This window comes from Accipiter gentilis, chromosome 8 (assembly GCF_929443795.1).
Source record: "Accipiter gentilis chromosome 8, bAccGen1.1, whole genome shotgun sequence".
Lineage (NCBI taxonomy): Eukaryota > Metazoa > Chordata > Aves > Accipitriformes > Accipitridae > Astur > Astur gentilis.
In genome coordinates, this window is record NC_064887.1 from 5,375,575 (window position 1) to 5,399,248 (window position 23,674).

A 23,674-nucleotide genomic window follows, 5' to 3' on the forward strand; every position below is an offset into this window, starting at 1 on the left:
TTAAATCTCCTCTAATTAGAAAATACACGTTACAGCTCCAGCATTCCCGTTATCCCCGTTTCCATCAGGTATCACCTCCGACGCAGTTAAAATGTGGCACAGTTCAGTTACCGGGTAAGTCGCTTTTCTCTCGTATCCTCATCTTGTTGCGACAGGGGCTGCGCCGGTCCGCAGCCGCGGAGGGTTGGGCACGGCTACAAGATGCCCTTGGGAGAAGGCGGCTAAGCTCCCCGTAAAACGGGGAATTGGGATTGCGGCGTACCTGGGTCAGGCATCGCCGGCGATTGCTGCCGAGCACGTGGTGAGATGCAGTCCCAGAGCCTTGGAGTGCAAAGCGGGGAGGCCAAGGAGGTGCTGGGTTTGTATTTAGGACCAAAGAGATGCTCAGCGTTGAAGGTAGGACCCAACGAATTACAGGGCACTGGGAACTGCTGTAACACAGGAGCAGCTAGAAGGAGGCTATATGTAATGTTTACATCCTCAAAGTTCATTTCAAGGCAAAAACATTTACTATAACACAAGTGAATTAGATCAATGGTGTAATATTTTAATTACTAAAAACTTCAGGCGAAATCCTACGTATTTTCTTCTGGGCTATCATCTAGCTTTACAGCATAAATTCTTTAAAGGTAAATTATTGAATTAAATTAAGCTTTGGTTCACACTTGCTGCTTTTTAAAACTGAAAATTGCTGCTTGGCATTGATTTATTCTTCTCCCCCCCCCCCTTTTTAAGTGAGGATTACAACAAAGTTTAAGTATGAATGCATTTTGGAGCAAGTGGAATTATATATTTAATATAATCCAAACCAGATTGTCTACTCAAACACTGGTCATTAAATGAACTGTCTGCAAGTGTGATTTACACTGCAACGTGGTCATGTGGATGTCTGTGTGTATTTAATAACTGCACAGTAATAGCTTATTGGCAGGAATGGTAATTCGATTTTGGAGTTTTATCTTATTTTTGAATTTCTGGACCATGAAATCCTGCTGTCTGACACACTTTTCCATTGCTTAACCTCCTGAGATTTGTGTAAAGAACAACTTTCCTCTTTACTGAAGATCTAGTGCCCTGCTGTGTATTTTTTTATTGCTAACCCCCCAGTGCAGTTATTCACATACACCCATCTCAAATTTATGGGCTCGGTATCACAATACAAACTGGAGTAATAGACCAAAATATTGACATTTAATGAGCTAAGACCTCCGGTCTTGGAGAAGATAAAATCTTCCAGTATTGCATAAGCGCAAAAATTTTCAAGGATCATTTTCTGCATAATCTGTTGTGTTCTGTATTTAACTTTCTGAGCTTTTCTATTGATTTAAAGTCAAAACTCTCTTATTTAATGTACTTAAGGAACTAAATCAGTAATTCTTATTCCACACAGAGACACGCAAGTGTGCTCTCCTCCTTACGGCTTGCAAGTTTGGCAGGTTAGCACCTGAATCAACCGAAATTATACTGTACTCGTATTTTCTGAAGGCCTGGAGAAACAGTTTTAGAACCAAGTGTTGACATTTCTCCTTTGGAGCAATGTCCGGTTGTCTGTCCATTGCAGCTCCTCTTCCCGGAGAGGTTAGTGCTCTGAGGGGCTCTCCCGTGCCTCTGACGAGCTGCCTCGAGGCCGCTCCGCCGAGTCCGATGAGGGGACAACCCTTGGGATGGCAAGGAGGATGCAACGCTTGCGGTGGCAGGATGTATTAAGGAGAAGGGGATCTTTCCCGTGGCCCCAAGGATGCTGTGGCTCACGCTTGGGTGTGTGGGGCTGACACGGTTACGGGGTAGGGAGGCTACATGCAGTCAGCCAGTATTGTCTGATGGGGAATTATTATTCATTTGCTTTTTTTTTTAATCATCTGCCTTTGCCGTAGCTGTGGAGAATGATGTCTCGCAGCAAGTTCGGCTCCCGCCTTCCCACCCTTTCTTTTCTTTCTCGTGAGAAATGCGCTGCACGATTGAACAAAATATTTTGAGTACCCATAATCAAATATAATTTCACCTTCTGAATCAGTCAGCAGTGTAAAGGCTGTATAAAGGGCTCCAGGGGCCCAAATAATAGCAAACCCACCCTCTTACATGACAACACAGGCATCAGCTGTCACCTCCTCACGTCGCTAACGCGGATTCTTTAATTCACTTGTTATTATTTTAGTGCCTTTCTGCCTAGTGCAACACTATTGTCCCCATAAATGCACGTCTGAATCAGCTAATTATTCATCCAGGATTAGAACTGAAATCCTTGCTTTAAGGCTAGCTCTACCCCTGAAATCATATTATTTAAGATTTTAATTATTTTAAACCATATATAAGTTGTTTCCTTTAAGTGTTGGAGCCAATTAGTTGTCAAATATGGTTGGACAATGCAGATCTGATGCAAAAAAATTTTTTCTATTTTTTTAATTTTTTTTAAAAAATTGATATCAGGTAATTCCAGAACCTGTAACCAGTTTGATAGTCCAGAGGGAGGCTCACAAAGCAACTACTAATGGGAAAGTAAGATGATGCAGAAAGTTGCCAAAACCAAGGTTCATTTATGGGGAATTGCAGGTGGGAAAGAAAGTTTTGCAGTATAGAGGTTTCCTCTACCCCTACAGCAGTGACAACCAAACCTAAGGACCCAATACGAAGCCTTTGGAAATCAACAGATAACTTTTAGGTAATAGTGGGTAATTCTGAAGTTTTATTTCTATTTAATGTTTGTTGCAAGGAAACAAAGAGAAAAGTAAAGAAAACAAAATGGGAGAGGTTTGCATCAGCTTTTTAAGCAACATCCCATGCTGAGGGCCAGAACTGAGAGGGTCATTGGGAATGTTTCAGTTAAAGAATTGTGAAGGAATTGTTGAGCCTGAAAAGTTTGAAAACTTTCTGAAGAGGATATCATGGCAAATAATTGCGATTTTCTTGTTGTGTTTTGATACTGTAAAATACTTTCATGATGTTCTTTCGTTCAGATGTATTTTAATGCTTCAGATCATACTTAAACATTAATCCTCACTATATGTATTCATAGCACATACATACGTGCTCTTGTTTTATGATCCAAAATTATCTTTCATTGTCTCAAGCTGAAGCATTTTAGCATTATTACAGCAAATCTTTTGATTGTTTAAAGTAAATTATTTCTCCATTTTTATGTTGCCAGAAAGGTTGAAATAGAAGGAGGCTTTGTTATTCAACACGGCAGCATCTCCTGTGAGAGGCTCCGACTTGGAACAACTCTGATTTTGTGTGAAAACAACAGCAAAGCAGTGATAGAAGATATTTCATGAACGTGTTTTAAAGTGGTTTTTGCTGGCCAGCCCTTCTTTCCTTGAAATCAGTGGTGGGACCCCCTGTGACTAGAGGGAGGCCAGCACCAAACAAATACCCCACTCGAAAACCCCATTTTAAAACCCAAAATGTTTATTGGAAGAGACGAGGTGTTTTTCAGAGCTAATATAACTCATAAGCATCACTTAAATGCACAATTTTCTTTCTTTCTTTCTTCCCCTCAAAAGGAGCTTCATTAACACTTGTGTGTAGTTTAAGAGATATTAATATTCACCTTCCATTCTCTTGACGAAGTGTCTGGCTACGATGTGAAGGACCATATGCCATTAATGTAAACCCGCACACAATGCAGATTGCCTCCTATATCCAGTGTTCTTTTGATAACCAGAAAATTAGGCAAGAAAGCAAAGAAAATATAACTAGTGAGATCAGAGCAAAAGCAAGCTTGTGTATATGACTGCAAGAAGTGCATGAGGCACTGGTGGCTTGGGTGCAATTTGGTGACCTTGCTGTAACTGTTCAAGGATTTTAAAGATTTCCTCTGAATTTTGTGGGGGGTTTTAGTTAAAAGAGCTGGTAACAAGAGCCAAAGAGGTTGGCGAGTCTTAAGCTGCTCTCTGTGCTCATGGAGTTTTATCAGTCTTAGCTTCTTTCCTTTATGTGTGTGTATGTTTGTATCTTATCTGTATGCAATAATAGTGTCTAGTAGGGTAAATAACTATTTGGTGCATCTAAGTGTGTTATCTGTATGCTCAGAAGTTTTCTATCAGGTAAGTGAATGTGAGCTGCAGAAGCTTTGCAAAATTGATGTGAGCATTAGCAGAACGAGGAACCTGACTGCATTTCTACTGCCTACGCTCTTACCACACACTGACTCCTTCTTTGAAGAGTTCTTGTCCCGTTAACTCTGGCTTTTACTGTTCTAATTGATACACTGTAGGGTTCAAAAGCATTAAGGTTATATGACAGCACCCAAGACAGTGGTCAAAATCCCCCAGGGCCACCACAGTAGCAGTGAACCCCGATTTGCAGAGTGTGCAATCTACAAAGCATGCAGTGTTATCTGCCATCAAATCAAAATGCTTCAATTTACCAGCTCCTGACAGTACAAAGCACAGAAGTGTTTCAGAGTTGAAAATGGGAAATAAAAGTGAAAATTCAGAAATACAGTTTCCAGAGTGCCAGGAGAAGTGCTGACTTGCTTTGCCTTTTTAGGCTGTGGGCTAGCGCGGACATGACATAGCAGAGGATTTCAATACTGCAGGAGCTTTGAATGCATGCAGCAAACGCTGTCACAAAAAATACCGTCCTGGTACCCTTTTTCCTTTCCTTTTCCCTTCCTTTTCCCCTCTTTTCAAAGCCATGTGCATCAGAAAACATCTGGTAAAAACAGCAACAGCTGCTCTTTGGGCTTGGAGGAGACCAGGTGGCACTGAGGACTCCACTCTGCCTTTCCAAATGAATTTTGGCGTCCAAGGAGGAGGGGAAGGCCATCTGCATGAGGCTTAATCATACTAGTGTATGGTCAGCTTTGTCGGCTGTTTTATCTTGCCATTGCATTCTGTGTTTGCTTCTTCCCAACGTCTCATCCAGTCCTTCAGAAATTGCTGAACTCCTTCATTTGGTTCTCATCTTCGGGCTTTGTCCTGACTTTGTTGACACTGCTGTGAAGCCTGGACCTGCTTCTGCATATGTTGAGCATACTAGATACCCCGTTCCAGCTAATATTTGATATTTGCTAGAGCGTGCCTCTGAATCCCTCCCGCAGCCATCCATCCTGCTGTTGTTCCCTATTGATCATCGTGAATAGCACTTCCCTCTTCTTCCGGGATCCAGGCACAGACCTGGTTTGCTTTTTAACTGGTCACAAAATGAAACAAAGGAAAAAAAAAAAGCAGAGCAAAATAAACACAACCTTGACATTTTTTGCTCTTGTGCTGTTGATAAATGTGTTCTCTGCTCATCCCTAAAAGGCTGTTGTACATACTTAACGCCGTTGGTGCCATGCTGTAACAAAACCCAAGTCATTCCTCCCCACTTCTCCATATCTCATCTGTTTAGGCCTCTCAAATGTTCTTATCTTAATGGAATTTTGCCTTACAATCCAGGAATTGTACCAGGGGGCTCTTGCATATCCCGGGCAATGCTTTAGTATGCATATCATAGCACTGCATTGTCATATGTTACTATAAATAGCTCTCACAAAGAGTCCATATTTCTGCAGAGATTTGCCTGTCAGCTCTTAACAATGGTAGTCGTTCACAATGGGAAAATAGAATACCAGCTCCATCAACCTTTGACAGACTAATAGGGGTTATTTGACTTTCAATTTTTCATTATCGGGTTTGGCAGCCACAATCGTCATGTTGAAAAATACAAACTGATCCGCACTCCAACAGGAGAAAACGCTCCCGGTCCTCCTTCAGCGGGTACACGAATGCCTGCAATGCTCTGGTATGTGGCCACTGATAGATAATACAGGACATAAAACCCGCCTGTAATGTACTAGAAGTTCAGAGATCCCAGTATTGGCCTTTTCTCCCCCACATGCTTTTGATAGATGGGGTAGAGTGGAATGATGGTGGGGTTGGAACCAGATGATCTTTAAGGTCCCTTCCAACCCAAACCATTCTATGATCTTGCATTGCAGCAAAAACGTCACACCTGAGTCTGACAAAAGGTTGCTACAGCTGTCGTGAGGGCTATAAAGCATTTGTTCAGGACTAGCACTGAACCGAGGCTCATCACTGTCCTTTTGGCCATTGCAGCTCCTCAGTATGTCCCCTGTACTCGCATTGTCACCATCTGCTGCAAGATCTTGTAGAAATTACTTTTTGGGGGAAGTGACATTGTCACAAGCAGCTGTTCTGGGCTGTGCAAAAGGTGAATCACTCGGTAAACATTTCAAATTTAGCTCAGGTTTGCCGCTGGCAAAGAATTTCACATGAGAGTTGAAAACGCAAAGGCTTTTTACTTTGTCTGTGATGTGAAAAGGCATCTTTTTACACCAGGATAATTGTCTTGGTGTAAAATCTGGCAGCAATAAAGGACAATGATCTACTTCAGGTCACTGCTTTTACCACAAAGTAATTAGTCAAGATCAGCTTTATAGGCCCTTTACAGGACCCATACTGGCTATTTAGAAGGAGAAATAAAACATTAACCTTTTTCCTGGAGAAGATGTAAGCTGCATGTCACACATTTCGGTAAGGTCCCCTGTGTGCACAGGTCAGCGCCGTAGGTGCCCAGGCCCTGTCAAGCAGTTGGTTGTCAAAGTTGAGTCGGAGTTTGGACAAGGAAATACATCATAAATAAGAGGTATCCTGCAGGTTTCAATCATACAGATGAAAGGGGTTAAACTGGAATCAAACAACATACATAGTTGTCCCTGCGGAAGGCATTGAAGTCTGACATGGTTTGGTGATACCCAGAGCAGGGGCGCTCAGCGGCTTTTGAATATTGGACCAGGGCCCCCATGGAAAGCTACCTGCAAGGGCTCTCCAACCTCCTGCTGCATATCCACTATCACAAAAGACAGCGCCTTGGGGAAAAAAATCTAAAAATGGATTTTCAAGTAGTCAATGCTCCTCTAATTAGTTGAGAATAAGTACCAGTAGTAGGTAAGTCTTCTAGCACGAACCTCCATGTAACTCAGCAGGGCGAAGAGAGGGCTGCCCCGAGGACCTTGATCTATTATCCAAACCTAAATCCTAGTGGCTTTATATTTAAGGGCTATCCAACACATTTAAATATAAATGACTGCATGAATCTGTTAATTCAGAACATAGTCTAGCACTGGCTTACCTTTATAAATTGCAAGGGCTTACCCTTAAAAATCACAAATTACAGGAAAACCCGCTTTAATGGGAACCACAGTCTAAGATACTCAAGGGCCATCCTCCTCTACAGGCAGCAGTGGGGTAGCTTAGTCCCAAAGCTTAGAAATGGAAAATTTCTTTGTTTCCCTCTGACTCTGGCACAGCAGCTGTGGGGATTAATTGAACTCATGAAATCTATTGATTTTCTGTAGCTGTTATTAAAAAAAAAAAAAAGGCACTTTTGCACCCCGTGAAAGGTACGACTATCACTAAATTGTGTGTAATAAACCAACAAGGCTCTGGTCTGTTGAGAAACCCAGTGTCTCATAGTCTCCTAATTTTATTTTAGAGCACAGAGGCTTTTATTATGTTGCTGAAACTTCTGAGATAGTCCTGCTGTGCCATCAGCATCATCTCAAGGAAGAAACCTTGACAGTCCCCACGTCTCTTTTGCAGATCAGCAAGAGAGATGCTGACTTGCTGGAGAAGCCACTCAGCCTTGCCAGAAGGAGGTTCTCACTGCTGCAACTAAAAGCTGTTCAGCATAAAGGCTTGTGCATTCTGCACGATCAGATGTTTGAGGAATAAATGCAACATGCACGTTCTTTATCTGCATGTGAACTCCTGTGAGTACATCAGGAAAATGAATTTCATTTTAGAAGATTTGAAGTATTCCACTTGTGATAAGACATTAAGTTTTTTATTGCCGACTTCCCTGCTGATAGTTTAGTAACAGGAAAGCTCTTTCCACCCAAGCAACTCGGCAAAGTCCTTGTCACTCAGGCCTCGGATAGTTTCCAAGAGCTGCGTGTGTTTACAACATTGAATAAGTTACCGCCACTAATAACAGGAATGAAACCAAATAACGTGCTGTGTTTGGGGCTCATTCTTCTTTATCACTTCAGTTGGTAGATCTATAGTGCTGCAAATAGATTGGTACACAAGCATTAGTTTTTATTTTTAAGTACACTTACATTTCTATAAAACCCGAGTTGTATTTTAAGACCAGACCAAAATCCAAAGACAGCAATGTTATGTTTTTCATCTGAGGTTATCTATCTTAAAATATTTTGCTTATGTATATTGTCATCTTAAGTAGCATGTGGTGCTGGTGGCGACAACTTAGATGTTGCTTTAAGGCTGTCTTACTTATTTCAGTGATGAGGTTATGGATTGTGTCACCTCTGCTAAACAATGTAGTTAAATAAACCCCATACCCTCTTCTCTATAAACTAACGATTTATTGAGTCCTTTATTAGTCATGTGCATGACGATATATAATAAGCAAATTCCATTCTGCCTTCTGCATTAACTAGAAGGGATTTTAGAGCATACCCTTTAAATTTGATTTCCCAGATCACCATATCCATACCATTTTTTGTTTTCAGTGTTTCGGAGGAATTTTTTGATAAATAGCTGTTAGATAACTCAGCTAATGATTGGAAAGTGCTTTGCAAATGAAAAGTACAAAATACCTGGTGTGTGGTCATAACACGATTAACCTTTTAAAAGCTACTTCCGCAACATGTGTCTCGGGCAGCAAGAAGAAAGGAGTCCACAGCCAGTCCGCGTGTTGTATGAAAAAAACAGTTCAGTCTTTGTTTTGAAGTTTTCCAGTTTGTATCTCCATTGGTCTAGGTCAAAGGGGGCTATTTTATTTCATTGAATTAAATGTAAGGCTTAGGAAAGGCATATATACTTATTAAGATTAAAGCCATTTCTCTTTGTAGTTCTCTGAAGACCAGAGTACAGTCTTACAGCTGTCATTACACAGAGTGAGAAGCGTGTGAGTGTACAGAGAGGAACAAATAGACTTCGCTTACGTTTTAGCACTCCTGATGGAGTTTTGTGTGCGTGCATCTTCTTCAGAGGAAACATCAGCCTTTCAGGAATGCAGTAATTGGGGTCTGTTTTTAAACATTCCCTCTTTGAACTGTTTAAGCATATGGAGCCTTTCCCATTTTTCACTCTGCTGTTGGCAGCGGTGCCTTTGCAGTTTCAGAAGTTGCCCGTTTTCAAGCATGGCAGGTCGTGTCATAGTCGAGAAACATGACAATGGTGTGCAATTGTCTTGATTAGATGGATACCAGAGAGTCAAAGGCTTAATAAGGTGCTCTGGTGCGTAATCATCATCACTAATGGGTACTTGCTTAGAGTGCATTATTCAGCTAGGATATATTGCGTCCTGCACTCTCTGGCTGTAAATAATATTTGCAACAGTGCACAATTTGTTGACCAGCTGAATGAGCTTTCAGTGAAAACCTTTAAAAATCATCTTTATTTCAAATAAGAGCTTGTGTCTTTCCATACGGTACCAATGAGAGCCGCTTTCAGAAACTGTGTGGGCTGAATCATAGAATCATTTAGGTTGGAAAAGACCTTTAAGATCATCAAGTCCAACCATCAACCATGCGCACTAAACCATGTCCTGAAGTGCCTTGTCTGTGTGCGTTTTTTAATACCTCCAGGGAACTGGTTTATTTTGCCGCAACAAAATGACCCTCTGGTGCTTAACTGAGCCTGCACGAGGCTTGAATAGGCTCAGACTTGGGGCCAAGGGACAGGAGGAGGAGGACTGGGAAAAACTTTTTCAGGAAGGGGAACGTTGATCATATCATGCCACTGATGAGGGAAAAAGGACGTAGACAAGGGCAAGTCCTGCATTACCACAGACGGGGGCTGAGGGAAGCTTATCTCAGTGACAGAATTGTCTGTTGATGTCAGGACATCAACGTCTGTTGATGGACCTTTAATTAAATTTCAGGCTGTGACTGTCCTTTGGCAGGGAGTCAGCTGTGCTGTTGTCCCTGTCCCATCCCAGCAGCCTGGTCAGGTGGCAGCTCCAGAAGACTGTGTCCAACTCTTCCTTTGCAATAGTGAGTTGGTTACAGAAAACACTGAGGCTGGCTGAGGTTTAATTACCATTAAATTAAGGCAGCAGTTATAGCTTTAAATTGCATATTCTAAATGAAAGGAGAGTGGATGTTAAACTTAATGACCTGAAGGAAACACTCAAGGCCAGAGGTGTAGAAATGGGGATTGATCTAGAGACCCATGGTTTGTAAAGCCAGAAGGGACCAGTGTAATAATCTCTTTTGACCTCTTGAAGGCTACCCTGAATTAATCCAGCTGAGCTGGGGTGTATCTGTCAGAAAACATCCACTTGTGAAATACAGGTTTACAGTGTTAAAGAATGCAGCTTAACTCTAGATAAATCATTTCCAGTTGTTAATTACTTGCACTATTAAAAGCCAGCATCTCATTTCAAGTCAGAACTTGCCTAGCTTAATTCCCAGCTCCCAGCCACTGGATCGTGTTATAGCTCTGTTTATTTCATAAAGAGGCTCCAATTATTGAACGTCAGTGTCCCATGTAGGTATTAATAAGCTGTGATCAACTTATGCCCTCTCCTTTCTTCTGATAAACTGAATAGATCGAGTTCCTTTCTTTTTGCACTTCACACATATTTACCATTGCTTTAATCATTCTTGGGGCTGTTTCATGCAAGACCTATCGTGGCGACAACGCTGCTACGTTACTGCTGTGGTTGTACCGATTCACGTTAACAGTGTGATAGAATCTGTCTATTCCTGTGCGGCTTTATTCTGCTAACACGGTCACGGAATGCATTAGTCCCTTTGCTATGACGGCAATGCCTGGTCATGATTTCTAAGTTTTTCTGGTTTTTAGCCCCTGGCTTCCCAAAATAGACTTCTCCAACCTGTAAAAGTGCCATATGTTCTTTGTTCCTAGGATTCAGTTTATCCTAATTCCTAATTAGGATTTAGGACTCATTCAATAGCTGTACTGCAGAGCACATAATATTTGCTCGTGTTGATCTTATCAGGTTGCTTTGAATCAATACCTTCTCCACTTCATTATTTACCATTCTCCTAATCTTTGTCAGTCATTTGACATTTTTATCAAATAATGTTTTTGTATTTTCTTCTAGCTTGTTGATAAAAATGTTGTCTAGCTGAGGGTCAATTACTCAGGGTCCTTGCAGGATCTCATTAGAGACACCCAGCACTCCGTGATTCCTGTGTGGAGTGACTGAAATGCAGTAAAATCAAATGAATTGATTAGCGAAGTGATATAGGAAACAGTGACAATTGGGAAACCGCCACATTAGCCAGTGCTGTGATGGTAGAATTCAATGACAAACCATTTGGTGGCATTGTCTTTAAAAGAATTTTGACTATCTCAATAGAGAAAATAATCTCTTGTTATAATCCAGTTGTTCTGGACTGGGAGTTTTTAAGGCAAAATTTTTATATTAGAAGAAGCTTCAGTATTGACATGGCTGTGATTTTTAAAAGGTTGTGGTTCATTCCAGTTTCTTTTCTTTTTGGCCTTGTTTTTTCCTTGGGGAGTCAATATGTATTCACCTGCATTGGCAGAGCCATGCTGACAATAGGAAGGTTACATAAATAGCTGGTGCATTCTGATATACCTTCTTTTTCTGTAGTACTTTGCGTCGTTATTTAAGTGTAGTGGCTGAGGATGGTGAGTTACCTTGCTAGAAATAGAGGTTTCTGAGTGTTAGGTTAAACAGCAGCAGGACAGACGTTGTAGGGAAGAAGCTCAGCACTGTGTTCCCACCCCGGTTCAGGTCCCTTTTGCGTTTGGGCTCAGAGGACCCCCCTGCTCAGCCACTCTCATCTGCCGTGCCCGCTCCTCTCCTGCATGCCAGGACGGGCTGTTCTCCTGCAAGCTGGTTCCCTGCTGTAGTACGGGCAACCACGTCCCTTGGGAAGTCCCTTCATTGCTTTGTGGATTGGGGCTCAGCTCCGTTACAAAATCCCCCCCCCCCCCCGATCAGCCTGGTGGGCTGAATCTCCAGTAGAGAAACAGTGAAGGATGTATTCTGCCAGAGTAGCTACTCAAATAAATATAACCACAGCTGATGGGCAGGGTGTTGTCAACCTCATTGCATTTACATCAGAAACTTTGCCTATTTTAGTCATGTAGATTATGGGATGTGATTTTTCACGCTCTGTAATATCAAGCCAAACCCTACCAACAAAGCTTTGTTGCCTCAAGACTAATGAGGTTGTAAAAGTCTATCCATAAAATCAGAATAATAGTATTCCCTTGCATCACAAGATTGCTGTGAGTACATATGTATATTCTGCACTCACATGGCCTAATGTTGTGTGCTGCACAGAGAACAAAACCTCATTTATTAATGCAAAGGACAAGTATCTATAGTGTACAAGGTTACAGTTAAAATCCCAAGGTTTTCCACCTACATCTTGCTATGTAAATAGAGAGGAACACCGATACAGTTCATTTTTTACAGTGCATAAAATAACACCAGTTATTGCTGAAATCTTTATTTGTCTTTTCATGTAGTTATCTGCTGTGGTTTCTTTCGTATGTTCTCATTTGTTTAATTAAATTACGTTTGGTCTTCTCGGAGTCCTTTCTGTCCCTACTTGTTGTGGACATTTATTAATGGTGTCACTTGGTTGATAGTCTGTTAATTTTAATCTCATCTGAATTTGATTATCTTTATCTATTTACACTTCAGAGACTTTTCCCTGAATTCAGAAGGACCTGCTCTTTCTTCCCACTGTTATGCAAGGCAAGTAAGTTGTCATGTGTACTCTGCGTAGGTGCTTTAATGGCACTAATTAATCAAGCAGCAGCGCAACAGAGGAAGAAAAACATTACAAATGAGTGCAGCCAATTTATATGCAGAGTACCATGACTGACCCATACTGGTAGTCTGAAGGGACCGTCCTTACTCTGGCATTACCCATCAAGCAATATCAGAGTACTGCAGGAGTAAGGCAAATAAGATCACTGACAAACGATTAGCGACTATTCCTCGGCACCCATCCCTTTTGCTTTAGGTCAGGTTAGGTGTTAAAGCACTAATCTCTAGTGCTTTAGGTTTCTGAAATCCTGTGATAGCGCAGTGTAAGTACTTAAAGAAATCCAGTCACTTCTGGACACATTCGGTGCAGTTCAGTGTAACAGCATCATGTCAATGTTTAAATGAGTTTTGTCAGCTCTCAGGTGTCTCGTCTTTTTCTCAGGGCATCAGGTCTCGATCTCTCACCTTGCTCTGCTTTTAAGTTTCTAGTGTTTAGAAACTTTGATGGAGGAAAACTTTAAAAATGTGAACTTGAAATAGTCAAAAACCTCTCTGGAAAACAGGAGGTAAGTGTAAATATACACACTCGAATGCATTAATTGTTAATTCCATTATCTTAGATCATTCTCAGAAGGACTGAGAAAGGGTTGAAGGGAGCCAGGGAGAGCCCTCCCAGGAGGGCAGCAGTGGGTGGGTGAGCGAGCTGCCCACCTGCGAGCTTACAGCCTCACCTGCAAGGAGGGCTGGACCGTGAGCAGGAGAGGAGACTTCTCAGGGACCTGCCTTTTTTGGAAACTGGTGAGTGCTCCCAGGAGTAACTAGAAATTTGTCAGGGTGGGGGAGTGGAGCAGAGGATGGTTGCATTTAGTTTATCTGGAATTTGCTTGAGGGTAGGGTTTGGTAGGCAGGACTTCTTGCACAACATGGGGAAGATCCTCTTGGGTTTCTGACGCCCTAAGTGCTTTGGCCACCAAGGAACACAAGAGAGAGCAAGGGACACCCTCTTTAGCTGGTTTTGAACAAATACAGTCACCTCTCCTTGTTTATCCATTTTTAATAGAAATGGCGCGGGCGGTGGACGCAAGGCAGGACGTCAAATGGGGGCAGAGCCTCATGTGCGGGAGGGAGATGGGACACAAGGCACAGGTATCTCTCTGCTGGTTGTGTTGAGCGGCTTTTTGACCTAGTAATTTCAGTTACGTTAAAATTCACTATTGGTTCCCCTTGATCTGTATCAGAAAGTGAAATACTCATTCTTAGCTCTGGATTCAACTGTAGGGTTTAGAAGTTTAAGTACCTCATAGCCCAAAGTATTGTTGTCCAACTAATAAAAGTGTTACTTTATGTTGCACCAGCGAAGAGTCAGAAGAAAACAGATCTCTATACCCCTGTGTATTCAAAGAGATAATGTGTAATTAATAAGAAACGCCATTGCCAATTGTCTCCTTTCTCTCGCACAATGGAAGCATGGGGCAAGGATCACACACAATCACCTTTCCTCATTTTATCTAATGAGGGTGAAATTCTACTGTCAGGCATATTTTCCAGTTTAAGTCGTGATGTACAGCAGATTGTTATGCATGATTATAAAGCCTAATAAATTTCTCACCATCTCATTTTTCCTGGCTGGTGCAAGTCAAGGATTAAATGCAGTCCTGATGGGTGCTAAGGTGAGGTGGAAGACTACAGGCAGAGCTCACAGCACGGGGCTGCATTTTCCCCTTAAACTCTGTGTCAGCGGTATGTCACTTGGGTCAGCTAACGTGGTGGAGGCAGTATCTATTTCCCATTTTCCGTACCGGTTTGGGAGCTTACAAGCCAGGAGCCTGGGTCAATCCACGTGAGACTGGCTTGTCGGCCTGAGCCAGAGAGACTGGGACTTGCTAGTGCCACAGGAGTGGGAAATGAAGAGCTCGTGTAATGGTCGTTCAAGTGAATGTGGCTTGCTAAATGGAAGAGGAGGTTCTCTGGTCACTTCGTTCCATCGTTAGTTCTGATTTCACATAGGCAGTTGATAATCTGTTGAACGATACAATGTCTGTTTGGGTTATCTTGAGTACGCGGTATTGCCTTAGGCAGGGCCATGGTACTCTTCTAAAATTAATATGAAATGAATTCTGATCGCAAAATGGATGAATTAAGATTTGTGAGTGCTCTGTTAGCTGGCTTCTCCTTGAGTAGTGTAATCCATACTGATGTTGGCTTTCATCATACAGAACAAAAGCTTTTGTAGTGTTCATACTTGTTTTCTTACAGCAACAGTCTATCTGCGTTCGGTGCTCCACACTCCCTGTGACTACTTTTTTGCTCATGAGAAGGCAGTGCGTGGTAGGAAATGTTTAACATAGCGATGATCAGAGGGTGGGCCTGGAAATATTAGAGAGACTGTTCCATGATGAGGTTAGGAAGGGAAAACAGTAAGAAAAAAAAATACTGTGGTCTTTAGATGGCGTTAACTATTTCAAAGGTACTTGAGAGGTTTTGGCTCCTTTTAACTTCTTGGAGTTGTGAAAATGCTAATTGAGTATTTCAGAGGGTGACTAATAAGTTTCTGGACTATAACATGTTGTTAAACTGCTTATCTTTGCTAAACATAGAAATCCATAATGCTAACAAGGGACAGACTACAGCTGCTATTTATTTCTACAAAGTTCTCAACATGGACAAGTGGCTTTTGCAGTACCTGTGAGAAGACTGGCTTGGCTCGGCTCAGCGCCGTCAGATTGTTTCTCTCAGGGGAACTGTCGGTGAGACAGGCATTTTCCATTATTGCTTTCCTAGTGTTAAATTTGATTTGTTCTCTTACCTAGTTCTTGCTACAGAGACTAATCACGCCCTGATTTACTTCCCCCTTTTTTTTTGGTTACACAACCATTTGGAAAGAACACTCCAAATGATCTATTCAGCTTCAGACCAGCACAACTCCGCTAAAAGGTTGGAGTAATTTAAACTGCTTTTTTATCTCCTCCCTCTCTCTCTCTTTCTCTTCAGGTTACTTAAAACATCAGCAAGAAAAATACTGCTGCACCAGTAATTACTGGAAATAGAAGTTCTATTTAAATAAATATATGCATCATACTAAGCATTGATTTTCAAGAACTGTGTAAAACAAATCCATTGTAGATGGAAAAATGAGGGTGCGAAGTGGTACAGTGGCCGAACTGGCGTACAGCTGGGTGCAAAGACTGGGTTCTTTGGGTAAACAACTGAACTGGAAATGCAGTCGGAGGGAAAATTGTGGGAATGAAATGGAATCTGTGGATAAAATGTACTGTAATGTACTGAATCTGTAATAAAATGTACTATTCAGTACATCGGGGAAAAAACCATGCCACTAACAAGTCAAACCACCCATATTTATGGCTAATACTGACAAGCAGGAACTTGCTATTAGAATAATTTGAATGACTGCGGTGGAATAAGGTCACTCTTCCCATGACTTCCTTGATTCTTTGTAATTGTATGGTACATGTGATTTTCTGAAATATAATTCCTTATCCTTACATACAAATTTTTTAAAATTTTCCTCCCTTACCATTTTCCGTCTTTATTAGTTCATATCAGTTTCTGGTCACTTCCATTTTTTTCTGTACCGACACAGTGTTTTCTTGCAGGGACGTGTTTTCACCCAAACCACATATTTTTGCAAGATCCTGCATGTCTGAGATTCCACCTAGTTAAAACCATGAGTGCTGCTGAAATTGTTAAAATATAAATTCGCAAACATGGATGTCCTAAATCCATTTTGCACAGCCTTTAGCATGGGTCTTTTTTGTTCTGAAGGGCACAGGATGGAACAGAGTAAGGTTTAAAGCAAATCATGAAATGGTAACATCATTAACAAAGGAAGCCTGTTAATTGATAGGTTTGAGAGGGAGTAGCTATTTTGGTTCACTGATCCCTATAGATTTATTGGCAAATGCAATCTAATCATTGCTTGCAATGCAGTTCCAAAAGGGGAAAAAAAAAAGCAAAGCAGCTTTTCAGAGCTCAACTTTATTTTAATAGGTTAGACTGGTGCAAACCTGTGTGATAGTGTTTCAGATGAAAGGACTTAGATCTAACAAGTCTCCTTTCTGTCAAACTAGAAAGGACATGAACTATTATTTTTGACACAGAGGGGAAGTAATCAAATATTTAGGTCTTTTGTTTTCATTAACAAGAACAGGAGGATAAAAAATAGATACCAGAATATTCCTTTTGATTTGCTTCAAGAGTAAGTGAGGCATAGCTATTCATTCTTCTTCATTTTCTTTAAAAGATGAAAATCAAGAGTAGTGCTGTCCTCCCAGAGTGTGCTCCAGTTTGTTACGGTAGGAGCATTTTCTCTGTCAGCTTAAAGTGTCCATACAGAGCACTTTGTCTCTCTCTGTCTCTCTTTTATTTATATGAATGGTTTTTCAGCAGAAATAAGTGCTTAAGTGCTAACTTTTTTTCCCTTGAAGATAAGATGAACTGCGTGTCAGTGTATACAGACAATGGATGAAAAACAAACAGAATTTGTTTCAGAGGTATTTTCATTTACACATTCTCAGAGCTTGATGTGAAAGTGCCTTTAAAAATGCCGTAGACACACCAGCTTTTGTACTCTAAATGAAGACTGAAATTCTTTGCTTTCCACGAGAGTCATTCAGTAGGGTGAAACTTAGCAGTTATACACTGATCCCTCTACAGGAGAGTGTTTTATAAAGATAGCCATATCCCCATCTTACAGGTGGAGAAACAGAGAGAGACAGGCAAAGAGATTTTTGCAGGGCGACATACAAGAGGGCAATGGCAATTCCAGAAGCGTACCCCAGGTCTCCTGAGTCACAAATGAGAGATGGTTAAACTCTTTACACAGCAGAGTCTGGACTATAATGTAAGAATTTATTCAGGTACTGCTGGGACAGGTATTGCAATGTGATAATCATTTGAATGGACAATTGTCCCACAGGATGTCACTGAACGATCCTAAAGTGTGGTTTGTCTGCTCAGCAAAGAAACTGTAAATGAACTCTTTTTTATTATTATTATTCCTTTTGTTTTGAAGACCTTTTTAACTGGAGAAATCATCCTCATGATGTCAGCAGGGAAAGATTATCCCAGTGCATTGTTTCTGAAGGTGAAAAACATTGAAAATTGCCTTAAGAAAATTACATACTATGTCCTGTTAAAAAGCCATTAATGTCTAAGGCGTTGGGGAAAAAAAGGCATTGAAATTTCAAATATATTGGGCAATTTTTTGCCTGGCATTTAAAGGAAGGAGTGTATGCTAATTATTTTCTTACTCAGATTGGCTTTTGTTGGTTTGGGCCAATATTTCTTCATTGTGTGAAAATTAAGCATTGCAGAAACATAATACTTTTTTCTTTCTGCAAGATATCCTGGACAATTTCTCGTGAACAGAGAATTCAGTAGCTTACAAGTCATGTAATTAGAGGATTAAAATCTAAGTGTAAAAGGAATTCTGAGACTCAGGTAACAGCTGGAATGAGCAGGTTTTCTTTGCAATGTCTGTAGGAGGTTGTCAGAATTAGGATCCATCTTACTAAAGAAAAGTGTAAATCCTGGAGCCAAGGATTTTTCCTTCTGCATGCTAGTGGAGAGGACCGCTTTGATTTAAATCTTGGTTATGTGAATGTCGCAGGGGAAGAAAGTTTCTAATAGATCCAAAGTGTATTTCATATATGGATTTGTGATTCATATCAACACTCTGACTTGCACTTGGAAGCAAATCGGATTCACTGCATTAAAAGACTGACCAAAACAGCCCATTATTGGTTAGGAAAAGCTGGACTATCTAGTAGCAGTTTTAAATCTACTATCCATGGAAACGGGTGGGAGAAACCTTGGAATAAATGTATTTAAAATGTCTGCCACTGATGTTATTTTCTGATAAGCTGACCTTCATGCTAAGAAATGATGGAAGATTGGCAGTCCTTTGCCTTCTCTTGGACTGAAACAAATAGCACCAAGATAGAGGTTGCTGCATTTGAAATGTATTTGACAACAAAGTTGATGAATAAATATTTTTTTTTAGTTCTGTACCCTGGCACCGTGAAAAACATGCTTCCCTGTGTGAGGAGAAACAGCCTTTTGATAACTAGTAGCATGTAAGAATGAAGGATCAAATCTGCTGTTCCTTGGACTGGATTTACCAGGTTGCATCTTCACTGACCCTATTGACACTGGAGCAAGAAAACCTAACCAGCTGCCAGCAGTTCACTTCCATTGCTTTAAAAGCTATTGCTCGCAGCTGACATGCATTGACTGATAGTGTGTGTCCCTGTAGTCTTCTGCAAAGCTAAGTGAAACAGCTCAGCTTAACTGGCCACTGGGCTGAAGTCTGTTATACTGCACATTGTGGTAGACGAGGAGCTTGAGTACCACTGCCTCTTCGATTGCTTCCCCTGGAGGAGGTAGTAACTTAAACTGCTCTAACTGTAGCTCATGCCTTTAGGCAGGTCTCTGTCTAGACCCATAATTGTTATGGACGTGATTCTAGTCTTCAAACCCTTCTCTGCATGAGCCGCAGTAAAAGAAGACGCGTGAGAGTAATGATCTACTTGTGTACATAGCCAAATTCTTCCTTTAATTGTGTTAGTACAACCCATCTACAGAGTTCAGTAAATGCAGGGTGAGCTCTGCCCCAGCACATTTTGATATGGGCTGCTGATTAGGCCACAATACATATTTCGCTTTACCACCAATAGGACCTTAACCTCACTTAAAAAGAATAATGACAAAACAGCCCAATTATCTGTTCCCAGAGAAAAAGTCCATTACCGAGGGGGAACCAAAATTACCCTTTCTGTTCAAACACCCAGTTCTCTATTACATTTGCATTAAAAAAGGGTCTGAGATTAGGTTGCCTTTGTGTTAGGCACTGTACGATCACGTAACAAGAAATAGGTCCTGGCCCAAAGAGGTTACAGTGTAAATTAGACAGAAATGGAGAGAAAGGCAGTGGCTTTTTTTCCTTTCCTAAGGGCAAATGAGGCACGGAATGTGTTACATAGCAGAAGTGCACAGTTAACTGTGAATGAGCTAGAAAAGTCCAGATACACGTATTATACTGCCAAAAGGCGAGGCGAGTAGTGATCTGGTTATTTCACTTCTGGAATTGGGACTCTGGGACACTCGAGTGATGTGCAGACATAAGCACTCATATGAAGCTTGCTTGGGTTTCTACGTGGAGGTAGTGTTTTAAAAAACATCAAAACAGATTGTGGCACCTGCAGTGTTTCTTCTGTCTCTGTCTCCCTTATTGGGAAGCACAGAGCCCCAAAACCTCGGGGCCCCTGGTCATGAGTTAGGTACCCGTGCATCGCTGTCCCTGCCACAGAGGGAAGTATGTGCCGGGTAGGACTGCCCAAGGCGATGCACAGTGGGAATCCTGATTCCTGAGCAAACCAGCAAATGAGCTATTGGGAAACAAGAGCATTGAAGGTTAAAACATCTTAGTGTCAATAAATCAATATTTTCCCCTGAAAATCTGTTTTGTCAGAAATTTGCTGATGAGCACTGCTAGAAGCCAAGCTCTGTCTCCGTTCATCAAGGGAAGTTCCTAAGGGGTAGGCAGTAAAGTGAAGGTGGGAAGAAGCCAAGGATGGCTTTGGCCTCCCAGCTGCCAGGGAGCTCTCTGGGTCCCCTCGTGTCGGGCAGTGGGCCCCAATGCGAAGCAGAGCTGCCTTCAGCTCCTGGTCTTGCCCTCTGCACCCCTGGTTTGCCTTTCGCTGAGTGGATGAAGCTGAGAAATAGTAGTTTGTGCTAAAACAGCAGCACCGATTCTTTCTTTTTTCTTTCCCCACCCCCACCCCTTTTCTCCCCTTTCTGCGTTCTGGCTGGATTTCCATGCCTTACATCAGCTTTGTATTGCTGGGAGGATAATACAGCCCTGCAGTAATCCTTCATTTCAGCACCTCCATATCTTTGTCTATAATTTGAGGTCATTTTTCTGACCTGCAAGAATGAATTCTGAATCTTCAGTGAATCTCACTTTTTACTTAAAATACGGTTGTTGGTCACATCTTTTCTTTTTGACTGTCTTCTCTCCCTGAGAAAATCCATGGGTAGAATCCTGACGTCTATGAATTTATTGGCAAACAGGCCAACAGCTCACCTCACATGTTTGGTAAGAGACCTTTCACAACTCCGACAGGAAGAACTGCCCTTAAACAAGAGCTCTGAAGAGTCTGGAGCACAGCCAAATGGGGAAACAAGGTTGTTGTTACTGGCATGATTTTAATCATGATAGACAATTAGCAAAGCTTAATTATATTGAGAAAGAAAATCAGAGCAAGTGGCAGTAATGAATTTTCCTAGTAAATCTCTTGTGCTTCAAAATAAAACTAGCTGGCCTATAAATACAATGAAATTAGAAGAGGTGTTTGCCCATACGGCTTAGCTCTGTGCTGCTTGGTCTGTGAGTGTGACTGTCCTACATGTCCCTTCTGAAATATCTTTCTCTCATGCAGTAATAATCCTAGGAACAGTATTGCATTTTAGCCATTTAGATGACATCCAGTGTCAATAAGGGGCAAGAGGAGGCTTTTTTTTTTTTTTTTCTGTAGCTGAATTTGGTAGTATTAGACGTTAATAGGCTTATAGAACCAAGGATTTTTAATATACTGCCGTTAGCTAAAATAAATATTATTTAGAAATTAGGAAGCGGGTTATTTTTTAATATTGTGAGAGTCTTGAATATTTCCAGAGGAATTTCTGGCTAAAATAAAAATACTAAATTGAGTACTCGCAGCCTTAGAAGATTTCAGAGAGGATTTCTCATGTTTGTGTTTGTAGCCTATAGGTCTGATACTTGGTGGAGAGTGAGAGCATCTGCCTTAAATCAAGAGCGCTATTTAAATCATTAAACCTTTTAATAGTGCCATAGTAATGGAGCTTATAAAACAAAGAAGCTTCTGGTGAAAGCAAAGAAACCCCTGTGAGTAGTTTTATGTTAGAAGTCTTTAAATGAAAGCTGTGCTCTATGGAGGTGTGAGCAGTTCTTTCTCTTACTTGTTTTAAAGCCGAGGAGAGCAAAATGTATCTCGGTGGCCAAAGACAGGCAGGTAGGTCCCAGTTCCCATGAGTGGTGCTGTGAGCCCAGAGTGACCTTCAGGAATTCAAATCTCCTCATCTAGATTTGCATGATGGCAGATGACTGAGGACAGAGCTTGTCTCCGCTTGTTGCACTGCAGTATGAAAACTGGAGGCTTCTGGTCCAGCGATTTATTTGAGTCTGGGTAGCCTGAATGCATCTCATGTAAGGACCCATCTGTTCCATGGGTGGCAGTGCTGTGTTAAAGTTGTGAGCCGTATCAGTTTGCTCCACTTGCACAAATGAGGGTTGCTGTTTTGCAAGTATTTACATATGTGCAGAACTGCGATTTCAGAGGGATTAATCGAAGGAGTGAAGTTCAGTGGGGTGCGTTCGCAGCATCTACGCCCCAAGCTCTCTCTTCTGCTCTCTCATTTGTGAATCGCAGTTCTCCTGACTGAAAGATGAGATGAGATGTCTGTCACTGCCACGCTCATTTGCAGTGCTCTGCATGCTCCTTGGCAGTTTGCAACACAGCTGGATGCGTAGAAGAGGGGTGTGCTGGTCCCAACTGGCATCCGACATGAACACGCCTGAACCGGGATCACACTTTCCTGTGTTTTGGGAATTCTTGTCGTGTTGGTGTCCCCAGGGAGGGTACCGAGTGCTCAGCTTGGTTGAAACCAGAGAAGAAGCAGGAAAGTGTGTATTTTTCTGGCAGTCGTGAGGATGTGCTGGGTTGCTTTACCACTTCAAATTGGCTTTTCTGTTAAACTCAGATACGGATCTCCATGGCAAGTCACCTGCGATAAGGTCAGCAGAAATTTAGATTGAGCTCAGATATTCAAATCTGAGAAATTTCACATCTGGGGCTTTACTGTGGAACTCTTCTCAATTTGGTTTTTTCAGTCTCATCTCCAGACTCTCTAAGCAGATGGGCGTGAGGGGCCGCTCATGCTGCCCTTCGTAACAGAGATCCTAATTTTGACTGGCAAGTCATATTTCCCCAAACAGAGGAGAAAACCTGAGAGAGCGTCTCTTTCCAAACCATTTCCAAAACCCAATTAACTCATTGGAATAATCTCTAACTATTCTTGTTAGACGCTCCAGTGCCTAAGCAAGGATACAGAGCAGGATTCTTGTTTTTGTGGAAAGGCTGCTGTGTGAGTAGTGACAAACAAGTTCTTGCCTGTGGAAAAATCTTTTACTACTGAAAGAAAAATGTTTTAGCATTTCAAATAGCTAATGCTCTGAGATCAAGTGAAGTTCTTTGCTTTAGGAAGTGAAATGAATCTGTTTGACGGGATATTTTATTAATCGGTTTTAAGTTTTAGCAGTTTAGTTTTACATTTCCATTAATATTGTAGTATCATAGGAATTTGAGATAATGTTATTGGGATTATTACATGCAAGTCACTAATAGCAGAGAAGATGTAAAAATTCATTACCATCATTGAATTTTAGAGCGAAGTTAAGTCAACCTAGTTATGTGTGATTTGTGCGTAGAACTATCTAAGCTGAAATAGCTCAAAGCCTTTCATCTGCATTTTGTTGTGTTACTGAGCCAGCGGGATTTCAGTTGCGACAGTGTTTGGACAGCTTCTGCTCTGTCTTACACCATGGTAAATCCTGTGGAGCTACCTCAGATCGAAAATGGACTGGAAGCTCATTTGTCATATGCCGTGTGTTACAAATATTTTTCATCTGTAGTTAAGAACACAGAGAAAATTAACAAAGTCGCATTTTTACTATTTGCTTAAGGCAAAATCATGCAATTAGTAGAGGGATAGGCTAATGTAGAAATAGGGGCAGCTTGGGTTGCTATCTTTTTTGCAGTCCCCATTCAAGGGTCAAAGTTCTGGAACCAGAATTAAAGCTGAAATGATGAAAGAAAGAAAGGGGAAAGTATGTATACAGCTCTGTACATCATCCTTAGCTGGACTGTTACAGCTTCATTGA

At 41.4% G+C, this 23,674-nt stretch overlaps 2 protein-coding genes across 5 annotated transcripts in view; one reads left to right on the forward strand and one right to left on the reverse strand.

Moving 5' to 3' along the window:
• The window catches only part of DAB1 (DAB adaptor protein 1), a 471,207-nt gene that overhangs the window by 259,260 nt on the left and 188,273 nt on the right, over positions 1-23,674 (forward strand). The window contains exon 1 of one of the 4 annotated variants that reach the window (XM_049809442.1): positions 7,675-7,717. The exons of the other annotated variants lie outside the window; for them this stretch is intronic. The gene's annotated coding sequence lies outside the window, so the exon portion shown is untranslated. Of the gene's footprint in view, positions 1-7,674; positions 7,718-23,674 lie in introns of those variants that run through there. 4 annotated transcript variants of the gene reach the window in all.
• The window catches only part of PRKAA2 (protein kinase AMP-activated catalytic subunit alpha 2), a 369,728-nt gene that overhangs the window by 50,546 nt on the left and 295,508 nt on the right, over positions 1-23,674 (reverse strand). The gene's annotated exons all lie outside the window — the stretch shown is intronic.